This window comes from Mastomys coucha, unplaced genomic scaffold (assembly GCF_008632895.1).
Source record: "Mastomys coucha isolate ucsf_1 unplaced genomic scaffold, UCSF_Mcou_1 pScaffold5, whole genome shotgun sequence".
Lineage (NCBI taxonomy): Eukaryota > Metazoa > Chordata > Mammalia > Rodentia > Muridae > Mastomys > Mastomys coucha.
Genome location: NW_022196911.1, coordinates 55,388,029 through 55,404,861, shown reverse-complemented (window position 1 = coordinate 55,404,861; position 16,833 = coordinate 55,388,029). Strand labels below are relative to the sequence as shown.

General features: G+C 50.9%; 1 protein-coding gene across 12 annotated transcripts in view; it reads right to left on the bottom strand.

Moving 5' to 3' along the window:
- The window catches only part of Rai1 (retinoic acid induced 1), a 95,231-nt gene that overhangs the window by 19,571 nt on the left and 58,827 nt on the right, over positions 1 to 16,833 (bottom strand). Inside the window, exon 1 of one of the 12 annotated variants that reach the window (XM_031352305.1) lies at positions 3,856 to 3,984. The exons of the other annotated variants lie outside the window; for them this stretch is intronic. The gene's annotated coding sequence lies outside the window, so the exon portion shown is untranslated. Of the gene's footprint in view, positions 1 to 3,855; positions 3,985 to 16,833 lie in introns of those variants that run through there. 12 annotated transcript variants of the gene reach the window in all.

Sequence of the window (16,833 nt, the reverse complement as noted above, 5' to 3'; positions counted from 1 at the left end):
AGCAGGCTGTCTAAACGCCACTGGGCTTTTGACCTTAGGCAAGCCTTTCACCTCCATGGGCCTCAAGGCCTCTGTGCCAGTTGTCCCTTTTGCTAGGAAAACTGTTCCCAGACACCCATGCAACTCTACTGCATCCCTGTTATTGTTGTATTTAAAATGACACCCCTTGTGCTTCCTTCCAGTTCTTCAAAGCACTTACCTTTTAGCCTCATTTCCAGTCTCCTCTCAAATGAAAAAAGTTCCATAGGAGCAGGGATTTTTTGCCTATTTTATTCATAGCCATGTCCCCACTGCCCAGAACAATAAATATTTATTAAATGAATCATGCTCCAAATGTCACATTAACCCTGTGAAACTAAATCCAGACTAAGAAGTCAGCTGATAAGACACAGTATATTTGGGCAGGGACTGAGAGGCACAGGCTAGGGCCATAGGTCTGCTTCATACATTAATCACAGACCTATTCTTAAGGATGGACAAAGAGTAAAGTAGTGAGTCGGGGGTCAGAGGCAGCTGTACATACTGGTCTCAAGCGAAGTATGTGTCAGAGCAGTCTTTTCTTTAAGAGGTGACAAGTCAGAAATGTACAGTAGGGTGTTCTTCATTTTCAAAAATGTTACCAGGGCTGGCAAGATACAATGGCTTAGTGATAAACTTCCATCCCTGGAACCCACAGTTGAGAGAACCAGCTCCTGAAAGTTTTTCTTTTACACACACACACACACACACACACACATATCAAAAAAAAAGTTATCAATCAAGTCTCAAGGGTTTTTATTGTTGTTATTTAAGCAGGGCAAAGTTCAAAAAGACCATCTGTGAGCTTTCACTTGACCATCAGCCCCAGGTGTCAAAGACTGACAAAGTGGACATCCATGCCCATGCAGTTTAGCCCTTGGCTTCTGGGGCTAGGGACTTGGGTAGTCAATGCAACAAGGAGTACCCAGATGTTCTCTGGCTCCAGAGCAGCAGGCCTTGGTAGGTAACATCGAGGCCCAGGCAAACACTCACGTGAAAGGTGAGTGACCTGGGTGCAGGGAGGAGCGCAAGAGCTAGAGGGAGGATTGTGGCATGTGCAGCTTGTAGAGGTGGTGAAGGAGGTGGCCCTGTAACATTCCACAAGAGATAGGTGAGGCCACACCCCCTCCCCCCTCCTGGGACCCCTGCCAAGCTCCCATGTGGGGCTCATGACAGCAGTAATTACATAATTAATGGTACAATGAGCTGCCTCCTAAGGATAAGAGCCTGAAGGTAGGGACTTCAGTATTTGTTCTTAGGCGCCAAAGCCCTACTCTGGCCCCAGAGTTGCCCCTATAAATATTGCTCTGATGGAGACCAAGTAGGACAGAGGGACACTACTGGCTCTGTGCTTATCACAGTATTTATTCTTCATCACAGCCTCAGAGGGTGAGGGAGTCTAGCTCAGTAGTCTTTAGACTACTGCAGCCTTTAGTGTTGGTGCCCACTGGCTCCTGAGCCCAGTTTGGCTCAGCAAAAGTCTAGGTGAAGGGTGAGCAGAGCACAGAGCTGAGGTTCCAGGGGAATGTGGGCTGCATGTAGTAGAGAACTGTCATGACGTTGCTGAAGGCCACCCGGGGACAGGAAGGAGAAGAAAAAAGATGAAGGAAGCAAGTGGCTGCCCTCCTGAAGCTGGGAGGCAGCAAGGTGGCTTCTAGAACAAACTCCTTCCTACAACAGCCACTGCCTACCTTGGTCCAGTTCTCAGTTCAGCTGCTATAGCCAGTGGTCAGGGTACCCTGGGGCTTTCATGGCAGCTCTTCCTGTGTGTTCATGGGGACTCTAGGTCTGCTCTCCCAGTGGTAGCAGCAGCAGGTCTCTGGCTCATTACAGACAGTCCTGTCTGCAACCTCCTCAGAAGACAGTTTTGGCATGAAAAAAAAGAAAGGAAAAAAAAAAAAAAAAAAAAAAAAAAAAAAAAAAAACAGCCCCAGGAACCAGGCTCATTCTTCCTCAACTCAAAGAGATCAATGGAAACCCAAAGAGGGTCAGTGAGTTGTCCACCAAGGCTCAGCAGTTATGTGCCCCAAATGCCTCTCTGCCACACAGAAACAGAGAACATGGCTTTCCTACTCTATACCCCAGCAAAAAAAGATCTTGCTGCCTCCGGGAGCCTGGGTAGAACCTTCCCTGCTGCCTGCCCCAAGGGCTTCTCACTGCAGCATACTGACAGCCCGGGAGGTGCAGCCCTGGCCCCCTCTCAGTGCGGGTTCCATATGGGGGAGCAGGGCAGCGAAGCCCCTCCTGCACCCGCCCCCAGGGGAGGAAGCCGCCTGTCAGGCCGCCTCGGCGTGTCAAATCCTCTTGCTGCCTAATTGTGAGACGGCGGCGTTTAAAGAAACGCTTTTCTGGCCGCCTGCCACACCGCAAACTGCTTGGTATAATTTTATTATTAAGGAGAGAGAAAAAGAGAAGGGGCTGGAGGAGAGAGAAAGGGGAGAGCGGAGGAAATTGCTTCGTCCAAGTCAGCTGGTGGAGTATTCCGCTCAACGTGAAAGCGGGGACAGCTTTCCAGTTGGCAAGCTGACTCCGTTAATTGCGCATTCAGTCTCTACTTAGGGTAATTGGAACGGAGCGGGGCCTAGCTCTGACAATTAGGGTCTGCGACTAGGCCATTAACCCTTTCCGCAACGAGCCCCCGCCCCATCGACACCAGGCGGGGAAGGGCGCGGGCGAGGACCCCACACTGAGGTGTGGGCTGCAGCGGGGTACTGCCTAGGGAGCCGCGCGGAGGGTGGGGTCTGCGGCCTCTCGGCCGCTGCTACAGATGTTTCGGCCATGTAAGACAAAGGCAGAGCGAGGCTGTCGCCGGGAGAAAATCCGCAGGACTCCCTCAGGGGCAGGTAAAATTTCACCTTCCATTGGTATTCCCCTCCCCCCTCCTCGTCTCCCGGCCTTCCGCCAATCCGGAGAGGGCCACCAAAGACGCCGCGACGCCTCCTCCGCAGCCCAACCCACTGACCCCAGCAAGGTCACGGCGACCTCCGGCACACCCGCCCGTCCTTAGCCACAGATCCGCAGGGACTGTGGGCGCCCGGAGAGGAAGGGGGCGCTGCGCTTTGCCACGAGGCAGAGGCAGCCAAGATGCTCCCCGCCTCCCTCCCGCCTGCACCCGGACCTGGGGGCGGCCCCCCAGCCTCCATCATTCATTTTCCTGATTCCCGCTGTAGCCGCCCTCGGAAGTCAGCCGAGTGAAGCAGCTGTTCCTTGCACACTCCACTTGACCAAAGATGATGATAAATGAGGCCAGGGCTGCGTCAGGGACGCGGCTGCAAAGGCCGTGCAGAGAGGGAAGTGGGGGCCTATAGCCCCCTCGCCTCGTTCGGCTAAGTGTGCGCCCGGGAAAAAGCGTCTGAGCTCTCCCCACCCCCGCCCCGCAGACCTTCCCGCAGGTCCGCACCCTTCCCCGAACGCTGGGGTCCCCGCGGCGTCTTCGCCTCCGCCCCCAGTCCGCGCGCCCCAAACCTATTAACGCTCGTAAATAATGAATAAAGGAGCGCTCCCTACAGCCGCTCTGGGTGCGGGAGGGGCGGCAGCCAGAACGTGAGGCTGGGGAGATCGCCGCGGGCCGGACCGAGGGGCTCGGGCGCGCGGCCCCGCACACGTGCAGCCGCGGCGTGCAGGCGGCACCCCGCCCGGCGGCGGAGGAGGGGAATCCCGCGCTGCCCTCCCCAACGCCACCTCCCTTGGAGTCCTCTGGCACCGAACGAGGCGAGAGAGTGCGCGCGAGCTTCCCAGCCGAAGAGGGTTATTTTTAACCTGCCCCCCTTTCTATATCTGCCTCGGCGATGCGCGCCCGCCCGCCCGCTCCAGAAGCCGAGGACGCGGGCTCCTCACCTCGCTCTCAGGCTCCGGACTCTGCGCCTCCCCCGGCCCGGCCCCCGCCCTTGCGCGGGCAGAGCGCCGCTACATCTCAGCCTGGAAAGGGCCGATTAGGAGCCGCGTGCCTTTCAGCTAAATATCGGAACCGGGTGGGATGGGGGCGGGGAGCCGGCGCTCGTCCCCTCGCCTCCCTCGCTCCCTCCCACCCTGCGCGGAGTGGCGGTGCGAGGCGGCTCCAGCTCCCCGCTAGCCTGAAACAGCCGGCCGGAGTACCGAGTCCCCCTGGGGTTCTCGGCCTGGTCTCAACATCCTCTGGTTCGTAGAAACTGGAGCTCCCAAATGCATGGACCCTCAGGGTGCAGCGGGGCCAAGCCGGGCGCTGCCACCCCCACCGCCAGTCCCCTTCCTTAGCCACTAGACAAATAAGCCATTTGAACAGCAATGGGCAGGTCTTGCCGGAAACTTCAAAGCAAGCCCCTTCCTGAGCCAGGGTCTGGGGACATGCCAGGAGCACACAGGAAGCTTGCCAGATCGGTTTACTCCCTCTTGTTGGTCTGCCTAGGCTCCCCCTAGGGAGAACCCCACTTTGGCTCGCCTTCTTCAGACCCTTTCCTTCCTCAGTATGAGGTCGCAGGAAGTTCGCAGGAAGTCCGCTGTGGTTGCTCTTCTCCGGGAAAGGCCACCCACCTTAAACTGCCCTCTTTAGAAGAGGTGAGCACCCGATGGGCAACCAAGCCAGGCCCAACTCCAGGATCTGACTGAGTACCTCAAGTATCCTGGAGTTTTCCAGATTGTTCCTAACCCAATTCGGGGGTCTTAGGAGAAACCTTCTTTAAGGAGAAGGTGCTTAGCTGCAGCAGAGAGCAGAAAAAGGGGTAGCTATCACAGACACAGAAATCATGGGGTTAGTATGCCAGTTCTCAACCTGTGGGTCAAGACCCTGTCATGGGTCACCTAAAACCATTGGAAACCACAAATATTTATATTACATTTCACAACAGTAACAAAATTACAGTTATGAAGTAGCAACGAAAATAGTTTTATGGCAGGGGGAGTCACCACAACATGAAGAACTGTATTGAAGGGTCCCCACTTAGCAAGGTTGAGACCAATCTCTTGAGGCTCAAGACAGCTAGACAAAACAAAAAACCCAGCTTTTGAGGGGCTGGGCTCTGGCTGGGTTCATCTTCAGGAGGCCAGCAGTAGCATGCAGATAAGGAACAAGGCCTAGCTGGCCAGGGCACCTGGTAGAAGCAGAAGGGAGGTTGATATCCCAGGGGGCCTGTGACATACTTAGGTCCAGGCTCTAGATGGGAGGGGCCTGGAAGCCAAGGTAGGTTAGGAGCAAGAGGACTGGTACCTAAGCAGAAACAAGGTACTGGGGGAATGGTACACATTGGACTATGCCTCCCTCGGATCTGGAAAGTTCTTCCCATCTCACTATTGAACCTGTTCTCCACCAGATGTCTTATTTCCTCAACTACCTTTCAAGTGTAATGTCTCTTCTCATTTCCAGAAGTGGAAATGGCTCCAAACAATAGAAAGGTTGTTTCAGATTTCACTCTTTAGGAGCCGAGGGCAGCGCTGCAAGCCGGGCTTCTGGCTGGGGACACAGAGTGGTTTCTGAAGGTACAAACAGATGCATGGGGGTGAAATTTCAGAACACTAGTCTTCTGGGGAGTGGGGAAAAGGGACTGGAGAGAAGTGCCACATGGCCAGGCCACTCTGACAGGATTTCTTGGCATGAGTCTAGATTCTATAGATCTCTTTTAGTCACCTGTAGACTGAATCTCATCCAGCAACATTCTTCCAAATATGCATGACTGTTATGTTAAGTAAGTTACAAATTCATTTAGGGTTAGATGTTCCTGTGCAGTGCTCCAATTTTGATCTTCTGGGTTTTCAAGGTGGAGAACTGTGGGATTTGTGGCTGCTGTCATTTCAGGAGAGCTTACCTGTGCCATGCTGGTGGATACTCTGGCACAACAGAAGCACCACCCTCAGAGAGAGGGAGCTGGCAGCCCCTGCTTTAGGGGCAGCCTGGACAAACTTCCTGAGGACCTTCCTGAGCCCTAGTAGAAGGCTAGCTGATTACCTGCTCTAGACAGCCATGAAATGGGAAGGTATTTAAGAGAAAAAACAAAGCATCTAAGTGTTTGGAACATCACTCTTGTTTCACTCGGAGTGAACACAACACTTGAGCGCATCCTTCTATGCTGGATCTGTGCCCAGGTCCCCTTGGACCTTGCTTCTGACTGCATCTAACCTTTCTAAAACTCTCTCCCTGGCTTCCAGACCATCATTCTTCTAGCTCCACACAGCTACTTTGGCCTGACCCACAGATGCCTCTCTCTGGAAGCTTGTGGGAGGATTCCTTATAACTGGTAGAAAATGGCAGATTGTATCAATTCCTAAGGAGTTCCAAAGGTTAGGCTCAGGTACCCAGGATACTTTGAGAGGTCTGGAGTTGTGTGAAAGATTCAATCTCTCCATATCCACCATGACAAAGCCCTGACAATGAGTGGCTGAGGGTCTAAGTTCCCACTCCTGTACACATACCTGGGGAAGCTTGGGCATTTAACCTCTTTGTTTCATGCTCTTGAGTTGTCAAATATTCTAGATATCCTACTGGCAGGGTTATTGTAAGGAGGTGAGAGGAGAGCTTGATTTGGGCTCCTTCCAGTCATGCCTGCCCTTCCCTACACAGACAGACCTGGCCCTGTGGGTGTTCGTCAGGATACCACTTACTTGACTTTCTGAGCATGCAGGAGATAGAGGCATGGCGCTGCCTCTGCTTGGCTGGTGATGCATAGGAGAAAGGGAGCCCTGGTCCAGATGGGGATGGAGCAGGTTAAATAGTTCTACCTCTTTGGAGCACCTTCTGACACTATGGATCCAAATAAAAATCCCATGTGGCCAGAATCTTAGCCCAAAGTAATATGTGCAAGGTCAGTCACCTGTAGCAGAAAGAACCAGAGTCCCCTACATGTCCAGCCAAGGGAACTGCAACAGGAGAGTAAAGTTAGAAGAAAACCAGACCTGACGATATGAGTGAAGCTTCATCCTTTAGGCCACTGGCCACCTGCCTCCACCTCAACATGACCAGACAACAAATGCGGCCTAGAGATTACAACTTCCTATATCACACTCTTTTTGGTACAAAGGACACTACAGCCCCCACAGGGCAGAGGTGGACCTGACCACTGACTACACTAATCTTCATGAGTGGACAGGACAGGAGGAAATCCCAGAGTTGGTGTTCAAAGGCACTCTCAGGTTTTTTTTTTTTTAGGTCCTTCCTCTCCCTTCTGTGTGGTCTAGCAATACATTTTCCTGTAATCTTTCCAACAAAACACACGTAAGATGTACAGGCAGATGCCATCCAGGGTTTGTGAACCCAAAGGCTCTGAACTGTGAGGCCTGCTGGAGATAAGGGATCAATTCCTACCCCTAACCTGAGCTGTGGAACCCTATACAAGTGGAGATTAAAAGAAACCATATAGACAGAGCTGTCAAGAACAGCACAGGACCAATCTGTCCTTTTAAAAGATAAATATTGACACACTTTTTATAGCAAAAGCAAAGGACTGGAAACCCCAACTGGTCTTTGCTGGCGGCAAAGGTGTGGCCAGGAAGACAGGAGCCCCTGGGCGTCACATGGGTCTGACTCTCATCTGCTCACTGCTATTCCCACCAGTGGATTACTATCAGGGTGGTCAGGCACACTGCTTGGACACAAAGGCCTAGTGGCAGTGGCCTGAGCAGGGTCCTGTCACGTGACAATTGTAGGTGCCAACTCTGGGTGGAATTGACCTGGCAGACTAGCAGGAAGCCGTGCAGCCCCAGGAATGTTCTGGATAGCTTTGTGTTTCACTGTGATCTAGAAGTACCTTTTTCCAGAGTGCCCTCCCAAGAGTCTTTGGAAACAAACACCAAGTACCCAAGACCCTGAGGCTAGTTGACTCTGATCTCAGGCACGTTACCCCACCTCTCCAAGCCTGTAATTTTCATCCTTTAAGTAGGGACAGCAGTTAAACGTCCACATTCCAGGACTGAGCTGAGAGCCACTAAGGAACAGAAATACCTGCGACCATCACACTATGACAGATCTCACTGACCTTCCAGGGCCTGGCTCTGTTCTGAGCATCAGTCACATTCTAACTCACTTTACAGATGAGGTCACAGGCACAGAAAACGGCTTAGGGCATTTGTGTGTTCAGATCAAAGTTCTAACATTATATAAATCATGCTGGAGTGGTGAATGGGGCCCAGAGGCAGAGCCAGGGTGTAAAACTCTACATGTACTTGGGGTATAGGTTCCATGTTTTCTGGGTGTGCCTAAACAATGTTTTCATCTCCAGAGAATCGGCAAGAACATAAGCACCCTACTCTATAAAACAAATACAACTAAATCCCAAGAGGCCAAAGGATATCTTGGGAACCGCAAGACTTGGATTTAAATTGAACCCTAGCCCCAACTCTCTAGTCAGGGCAGGGCCTACAGAAAAGGAAGCTACTTTCAGGGCTGCAAGCTAACAATTTCCTTTGTGGTCACTGTCTGGCACACCTGACCTATTGTCTTCTTGGCCACCTTTCCCAACTATAGGAGCTGAGCAGACAGACCATTTTACACACAGGGAAACTGAGCCCCATTCAAGGCTCTGAAGCTTATTTCCTGGGAGCTCCTAGTTTCCCAACAGACTACCCAGTCCTTCAATCCACCCTCCCATTCATTCACCCATGTATTCTCCACTCACCCATCAATCTCCCCATCATCCACCTGTTTATCCACCACCTACCTGCCCATCCACCCACCTGCCCAACAATCCTTCCATCTGAGAAGCAGTTCTCAAGTGTCTATTCTATGCTGCATGGGTACTAGGAACGGATGCAGCCAGAAATAGCAAAAAGATCAAGTGACCCTTGCAGAAGATAGCTGAGTGCTGATATACAGGCAAAGGCTGAACTTATACCCAGGAGGCACAAGGTCAGAGGGATAACCCAGAGGAAGTCCTGAGTATTGAGGGATATGCAGGAAACACGGAGGGAAAGGGAGGCAGAGAAGAAAGGTCTGAAAATGTAGTCTCTTTAGTTAGATGTGGAAATGAGACAGGTGAGGCCCAGATCACAAATGTGCTAAGTGACAGTGAGCTGCAGAGCACAGAAAAGAGCAGGGATGACAACCCTAGATATATGTATGGTATGATTCATAGTAACTATAGTGACAGGTAAAAATGGAGGCCAGTTAGGATGAGGCTGGCTTATCTCCTAGAGAACAGTGATGGAGTCAGTCTACTAACCTGTCAATACATATCTCCAACTCAAGTCTGACTTTGAACTCTTGGAGGGCCAGAACCAGGTAGGGTCAATATCTATAGGTAACCCAGTGGATGTCGAAAGCCCAGAGACGACAAAAGGGGAGCACAGTATGAGAATCAAAGCTTACCAAACCCTCATCTCCAGCGCGCCAGGCCTGCTAAAGAGAGAGGCCCTCCTGGTGGCGGCTGCCTTCCGCAAGTGTCCTTCTTTATCTCACTGGGCATCAATCGGAGGGAGAGCCACTCTTAACACAGGCTAATGGAAAGCAGGTGCTGGGACATAAAGGAATGAAGTTTCCTTAGTCAATAGTTGTGTGTGCCAGCCCACTGGGCAGCTTTAAGGGTAGATCAAAGCCCCAGCTATCCTGTGAAGGAAGGGCATTTCAGACTGGTGGGCATATGCAAGGTAAGCAGGAACACCAGAAGATGCCACACATCTCTGTGAGGGCCCTGCATGTTCTGGTACCTTTCTCTTCAGATACATGCCCATTCTCCTTACATACCAGGTGGGTCCTGGGGCCACACAGCCTCTGGGGCTCTTTGGCCATTTCCCTCTCACAACCTTCAGAATCTCTGACAACAAAAGATCTTCTCCCACACAAACTACATTTAGAGACTGCCCAATCTGAGTCTTCCAAGAGACTCACAAGCACAAATCAGGCCTCTGATGGACATGTTTGAGTTGGGGCAGGAGGCATCAAGCTGTGGAGGGCCTCATGTTTATTGAAAAGTGAATAGGTAGATGAATGGAGTTCTGCCCTCCAGCAAAGCCACTGGTATTTTTCTTAGCCTGTGCAAAACATGATTCTCTAAAGGTTTTAGGAACATGACAGTTTAAGAACAGACAGTTCCTAGACCCTCATCATGGTGCTTGGTCTGAGAAACTCAAGAGGGCCTGAGAATTATCAGGCCAGGCTCCTGTCTACATGCTTGGTACCCCAAAGGCCTACTTCAGAACTCTGTTCTCAGCTGGGACACCACCCTTCTCCAACTCTGGATCACTGGGAGCCTCTTTGATGGGAGCAGGAGTGGGGGCAGGGGGGCAGCATATCTGCACAGGCAGAGGCACATGCCTACGCATAGGCTGGTATCTCTGCAGCTCAGGAGAGCAGGATGTTTGTCATCTGCTGAGGACTACAGGGATGGCTTAAGATGAAATTTAAGTCCATTAGTGCTTAGCTAACGTCATCAGCAGCAACAGCAACAAACAAAGCTGGCAGGGTGTATGAGCACTCATAAACTCTCAGGGTCAGCACCGCCCCCCTCCTCAGACCTGACTCCCACTCTTCTGCCAGCAAGGCTGGGTCCCCCGTCCACTCAAACATCACTATCACTGGCAGCTCTGCACCCTGCATCAGCATGTGACCGAGCCTGTGACCAGAGGCAGCAGGCTGAGGCATAAGAAAGGAATCTGCCAGGGAGCCTGAGTATAGCAGAGACAGCAGCTCCTTAATCTGGTTCCTTTGATAACTTCTGTCTTTTTATGCACACACAAGGATCGCAGCTCTACCCTGCTCAGCCGTCTCCCTGCAGCTAATGCCTGACAGCTCTGTTTATGTCTCCCCGTAATTCTGCAGCTTTATGTTTTTTTTCTTTCCGGGGCCATTAAGCTCACAGCTACAGGCTCCATCTCCTGCTCACCCTCCAACCCCCAAGCCCTGCCTTTGTCCTTGAGGCCTAGATGTCCTGAAGCTCTTCGGGAGATAGGCCGTCCCCTCTTGGCTAGTGGATAAAAATCCTGAACCCCAGACCTTGTCTGAAGGCCAGTATACGAGCACTCCTGACACCGACTCCTCCCATCACTGTTATGTTGGCCTGTTCCCAGGCAGATCCCACAGCTGGCGGCCTGGATGGACAAGGTGAGCCCCTAGCCCTGCTCCATCACTGCCCTAATTCTGTTTTCCCTCTGTTCCTTCTTTTGGTCTCTATGAATGACTACATTTCTTTCCAGAACATAGGCCCTCTTTTGAGGGAAAAGACCCCCAGCCGTGTCTTTCTTCTGATTCTCTGACACTTCTGGTTGAGATCCAGTGTGTCCCTGGCATCCTCAAGCTTTCACTACTCCATCAAGTCTCCCCAAAACCAGTTCACCTGGGTTCTTCTTCCAAGGTCTCCCCCACCTCACTCCACAGTACAGAGCACATCACATGCCCAGCCACCACAGACACTGGACCTATAACCCGGAGGGTTCCCCAGGTCTCCAGCCTCTGTCCCTGCAACCCCACAGAAGCTCTAGTCACAGGGCTATTGCTATAAACTTTTCAATGGATTCCTATCCCTTCATCTCTTGCCCTGCCTCCTGCCCTTAATACTGTAGCTCCAGCCTAAGACCTCCTGGACTGCAGCGGCTCCATACTCGAGCAGACACCAGGCCTTATCCTTTCCCAGTTTCCTCACTGGATTCGGTTCTTCCTTTCTTTGCATTGCATAAGCCTTTCCTAGACCCCTAGGACAGGTCTGCAAACTCATATCTTAGGCCCCTCACCAAGTGCTAGCTTTCTACATGCCCTAGGCTGTCCCTGTGCCCCTCAGTCCTCAGTGTCCACACCTCTCAACAACAGTCTCCTGGGGAACCATATTGGGACACAATTGAGATGAAGCACGGTCACATTTGGCCAGAGCCAGCCCCTAAAAGTTGGAATATTAAAAAGGCAGAGCCCTGTTTTGCCTCCTCCTTTAGGAAGAGAGCCACCTGCCCACTTCTACCCTGAGGCTCCATCCTGGGGTGGCCTGATAGGAAAAGGCAGAAGCTCTGCTCCAGCTGCTGGCTTCTGTGGAGACAGAAAAACATTCTGCCAGTTTCCTTTAGCCCTCTTCCTGCTAAGCTGCCTGTGACCTGCCCTATGTGTGCTGCCCTCTGACACACTCTTAGCTTCCCCTCAAACTGCTGAGCACCATTATCCAGCCTTCTGAATACTAGGTGGCCTGACCCTGTTCTATCTCCTTCATGGACAGGTACCAAGATATCTTGCCTAACTTCACTGCCTGGAACTACCCGCCTAGCCCAAGAAGACTAGGAAGTAGTATCCCTATTGCGTGCGCCTTCTTTTCTTATGTCCAGCCCAAGACTCAGTTTCAATCCTATCATCCCTTGTCTCCTCAGAATGTGTGACCAACAGTCTGTAATGGCCAACTAGACCCTCATCCCATGTGATCCTGGTAAGCACCTGACTTCAGAGCAGAGTTCCCCACTGCACAGAGGACAGGCAGATACAGCTGTGGGAACTTCATACAATTCTGCTGCCAAGAGTCAGGGAAGCTCTGCGATCTGTGAGGCCCTGGCTGAAAACAGTGAGATCTCATCAGAGATGGCAGAGCTATACCATGTACTGGGTATTTCTGAATATGGGTCCTGGGCAGCTGACTTGGTGAGGAGCGGTCATGGATACAGATGCCAAGTATCCTGAGGTTCCTAAGTCCGGATGAGCACTGCAGCAGAACCAAGAGTCACTGCCAGCCCCATCATCCAGACAGTAACAAGATACTCTCTTCACGGAGCAGTTACTAGCTACAAAGTACCCTGCTTCCATCAAGGTAACTGGCAAACAATCACTAGACTTTGAGGCTACGTTGGGGCTAGGGTTAGGGTTCAGAGATGCAAAGTCCTTGGCCAAGAGGTGGGAAAGTGCCTACTGGAGGCAGCACCAGCCAGGTCCTCAGCATCCTACTAACTACATACCTAGAAAGTGTTGTTCAGTGCCTACCCTGCCACAAACATCACCAGGCTTTCTTTCATCTGAGGAGGGCAAAGCTGTAACAATTAGGTATCTTGAGACAGGCATCATATCCATATCCCCTTTGCAGGGCCTGAGAAACAACTGTTCATCTCTGTCCCTGCACAGAGACAAGAAACAAGGCTCAGAGAAATCAACTGATCCTGCAAGATCACACAGCACAGCGGGTCCTACAAATCCAGCTCATAGTATCAATGCTCCCATAGCACTTTTCTTGCTACAGAGAAATGTTAAGGGTCTGATATATAATGAATAAGGCAAAGAAGCAGGCCTTCAACACAATCCCAACTTTGTGACACTAAAAGTTGACATCAATGTCTTTTCATCTAAGAGGTTGGAGGTGAATACTATTTTTTTTTTCATATTTTTCCAGCAAGGTTTCTAAAAAAGACCAGCAGTTCTGTGTTTTCTAGAATGAATGGCGACAAGAGCTGGTGTAACCAAATTCTGGCTAATAGAATGTTGCCATAGATACCATGTAGGCATCATACATCCTTCTAGATTAAGAGCACAGTGTGCCAGTTGTAGCCTTTGGTGTCATTCTTTGTTCATTTAGAATGTTCCTTGGGACCTAGGGTCCTCCCCATGAGATATCCTAGATTATATAGGCCTATGGAGCAACAAGATCTTTTCTTGTACCTGCTAGAGGAAGGAAGGTGTCCCACTGTATGATATGCTGTGCTGCCTAGCCAGCTGGTCTTCACCTGTCTCCATCTCCTCTTTTCTTCTCTGGCATCTACTGGAGTGCCCCACAGCTCTGGTGCTCAAGGAATCTAGGTCCACTGTGTGACCAGTCTAGGCCAACATCCCCAACACAGCTCCCACACTCATACAGCATTCTATAGACAGCTCTGGGCCACCCCGACCCTGAGAGCACCCTGGGCCTGTGGCCTGAGAACAGCTGACAGCTCCTTAATAGAAACAGGCCACCCCGAAGCCTGAGTGACACTGTACAGGTCTGACAAAGATGCTGAGGCTCACATCAAAGCCTCATTTTTCTTTTTCCTGTTAGGCACTGAAACAATTTACATAAAGAGCCCCACATGGGTCTGCAACAAAGATGCATTTCTCCCCACATCCCTTTCAGCCTCCTAGACACTGCCTGTCAGACTGCCCTTTTGGGGTGGATACTTAAAGGCCCCTGTACTTGGGTCATCTAGACATGGGGCTGGGGAAGTAACTATGACATAATTTCTAGTTTTTGATGGTACAAGAAATCAAACCCAAGGCCTCCAAAATATAGATGCTGCACACTGAGCCACACCCTCACCCCCTCTTAATTTCCTTAAAAAGAGAGAGAGAGAAAGAGAGAGAGAAAGAGAGAGAGAGAGAGAGAGGGAGGGAGAGAGAGAGAGAGAGAGAGAGAGAGAGAGAGAGAGAGAGAGAGAAAGAGAGAGAAGAACTAACCAATATATAAGAATCTCAGTCAAGATGGAAGGGGTCTCTGGGAAGAGTGGGCCAATTGTGAGCAGCAGCTTCCCATCCATATCCATTCCCAGGCCTTTGCCTGGGCGGGGCAGAAACTGACTGAACTAGGGTCAGGCCTATGAGCCAGCTCTCCCAGTGGCAAGGGCCAAGTTCACAGTCGGCAGCTGGTGTGCCTGTCATTTCTGCAGCTCGTTCTGGGTGGTCCAGGGCAGCGTCTAAGCAGTCTTCTTCTGACAGACAGGTCTCCTATTGCTTAGAGGGGGAGGTGGCTCAGAAAATGAATGACCTGGGAACACAGGAAACCGTGTCATTGGCCAAACTGTTTCAGGTCATTTGAGTTGGAATCCCAGGGGATATGTTTTTCCCATTAAAAACAGGCTTCCAATGGAGGCTATATGATACATGCCCCAACTTTACACCAACCTTGAAGACCCAGCAACAAGCTTGGCATATGAGCAGAAAGCTCTTAGCACCTTTACTAGCCATCAGATCAGCTCACAGGCATAGAAGGTAGATAGGAAAGGGCAGAGAGGGAGGAAACTGGGACACATGGAGAAATAAGACAGAGGGGCTTGAGATGGCCTATGTTCGGGGGTCTCGTAGCTTTCCTAAATTTGTTTCCATGTACCCTTCCTCCCCATGGAGCAACCATGGCTAGCCATGGTCACAGCTGGAAGGTTATGAGCAAGTACACTGCCCTCATCTGTGTTACCACAAAATTCTCAAGCTCAGAGAATGTGATCCACATATTCAAAGTCACACATGAAAGCTATGCGGGCAGCTTTCCTACAGCCTGAAGAGAGAATATCCTCTTCAAGTCACGTGGAGTCCCCAGGCCAGCCAATGCTGTGTTGGAAGCAGATCACTTACTGTTCCTCCTACTCCTCCTCTGCACATGCTGCAGCTACTTTGGCCCCTCAAGCACACACACAATTTCCCCTTATTCCCACTGTCTACTTGCATCCTTTTATAACCCAAAGCTACTTCTTCCTATGACTGACTCCTCTGCTGGCCAAATCCCATCTCTACAGCTCCCCATTCTCAAATTTCCTGCCTTGTACATTTACTTGCTTGTGGTTAGAGATAACACCCAGGGCCTCATACATACTAAGCACTCTGCCACTAGGCCCCACCAATGGCTCTACAGTTTGTTAGGAACTCTAAGGGCAGGACTCTGTCTAATCAGGGCACATAGGAGGAACATGCTGGCCCAATGAAGAGGTGAATGTTCCCTCTAGCATCTGAGCAGTACAGAATGCAGCTAGCTAGAGACTATCTGCTGATAATTCTCAGGCTCAGGAGTTCTGAAGCTCTGTCCAACCATAGTGCCCACTACAAGATCCTTTAAGAGACTTTTTGCATCCCCAGCCTTTGTACACACTGGGCATCAAATGCTAGGATGCTCTACCCTCTCCATGTGCCTAGCACACTATCCATGGATTGCCATCTCCACACAAGGATCATCTCTCCTCAGATCACATTGGATTCCCTCCCTGACACCCTATTCTTAGCAGCAGGAGCTTCTTCTAGGCCACAATTCCTGGTTCTGTCATATCACCCATTCACTAGCACATGGTAGATGCTCACAAAAATCAAACAATGTGGTTTGGGTTCCTGACACAGAATCTGGTGAGTACACAGAAATCCGAAAAATTGCTTAAATACCTGCCCCTCATCATCCTGTGATGACAGGGGAGAGGCCAAAGGCAGTGTTCGTTTGCCAGGCCCTTACTCCATGCCAGAGGCACACAGGACATCTCTGTGCAGTTGGCACGAGATGGAGAGCAGGACCCTTCTCTCGAGGACTTTGTGTGCTGGAGGTCTAATGTCAATTATAACTTTAGATGCCTGCATAGAGTTTAAGAGAGCTAAGAAAACCAAAGTCAGGCATATACTCCCCCCACCGTGCTGGGTGGGGCTCAGCCCTCTCCAAAGCAGAACTCAGCTGGCCACACCTTGATATTAGGAGTCTTCAGAAAGCAGAGAGACAGTAAGCTGTAGTGTCTCTGGTCACTGATTCTTCCCTATCTGCCTTCCACCATGATAACTGCGTGTTCAGCTACAACTGCCTAGTCGTCCGTTCTCCCCACCTGTAACACTGTAGAACACAAACCTGGAGTCCTGGCCTGAACCGTACGTAGTCTACAGCTGAGGTGTGGCTTGTTTTTTCTTTTGGGGTGGGGAACATGATAGTATGTCATGTGGCCCAGATTGCTCTTGAATTCACTATATAATCGAGGCTCTTGCCTCTTGCCTCTACCTCAGAAGTTCTGAGACTACAGGAATGTGCCATAAGCCAATTCTGTAGGTAAGTGAACTGAGGTCATGCACTCAATTCTTTCACACTGTACCCTAGCCCACCTTCTCCAGAAAGCTCCCCCTCCCCCACATCCAGGGCCAGCACTCATAGCTCAGCACATCTCTAAACCTGCTTGCTTACATGCAGAGCTGTACTAGGTATAGAATATGGTGGAGGCAAGCATTAAAAGCCCAGCTCTCATCCTTAGGAACAG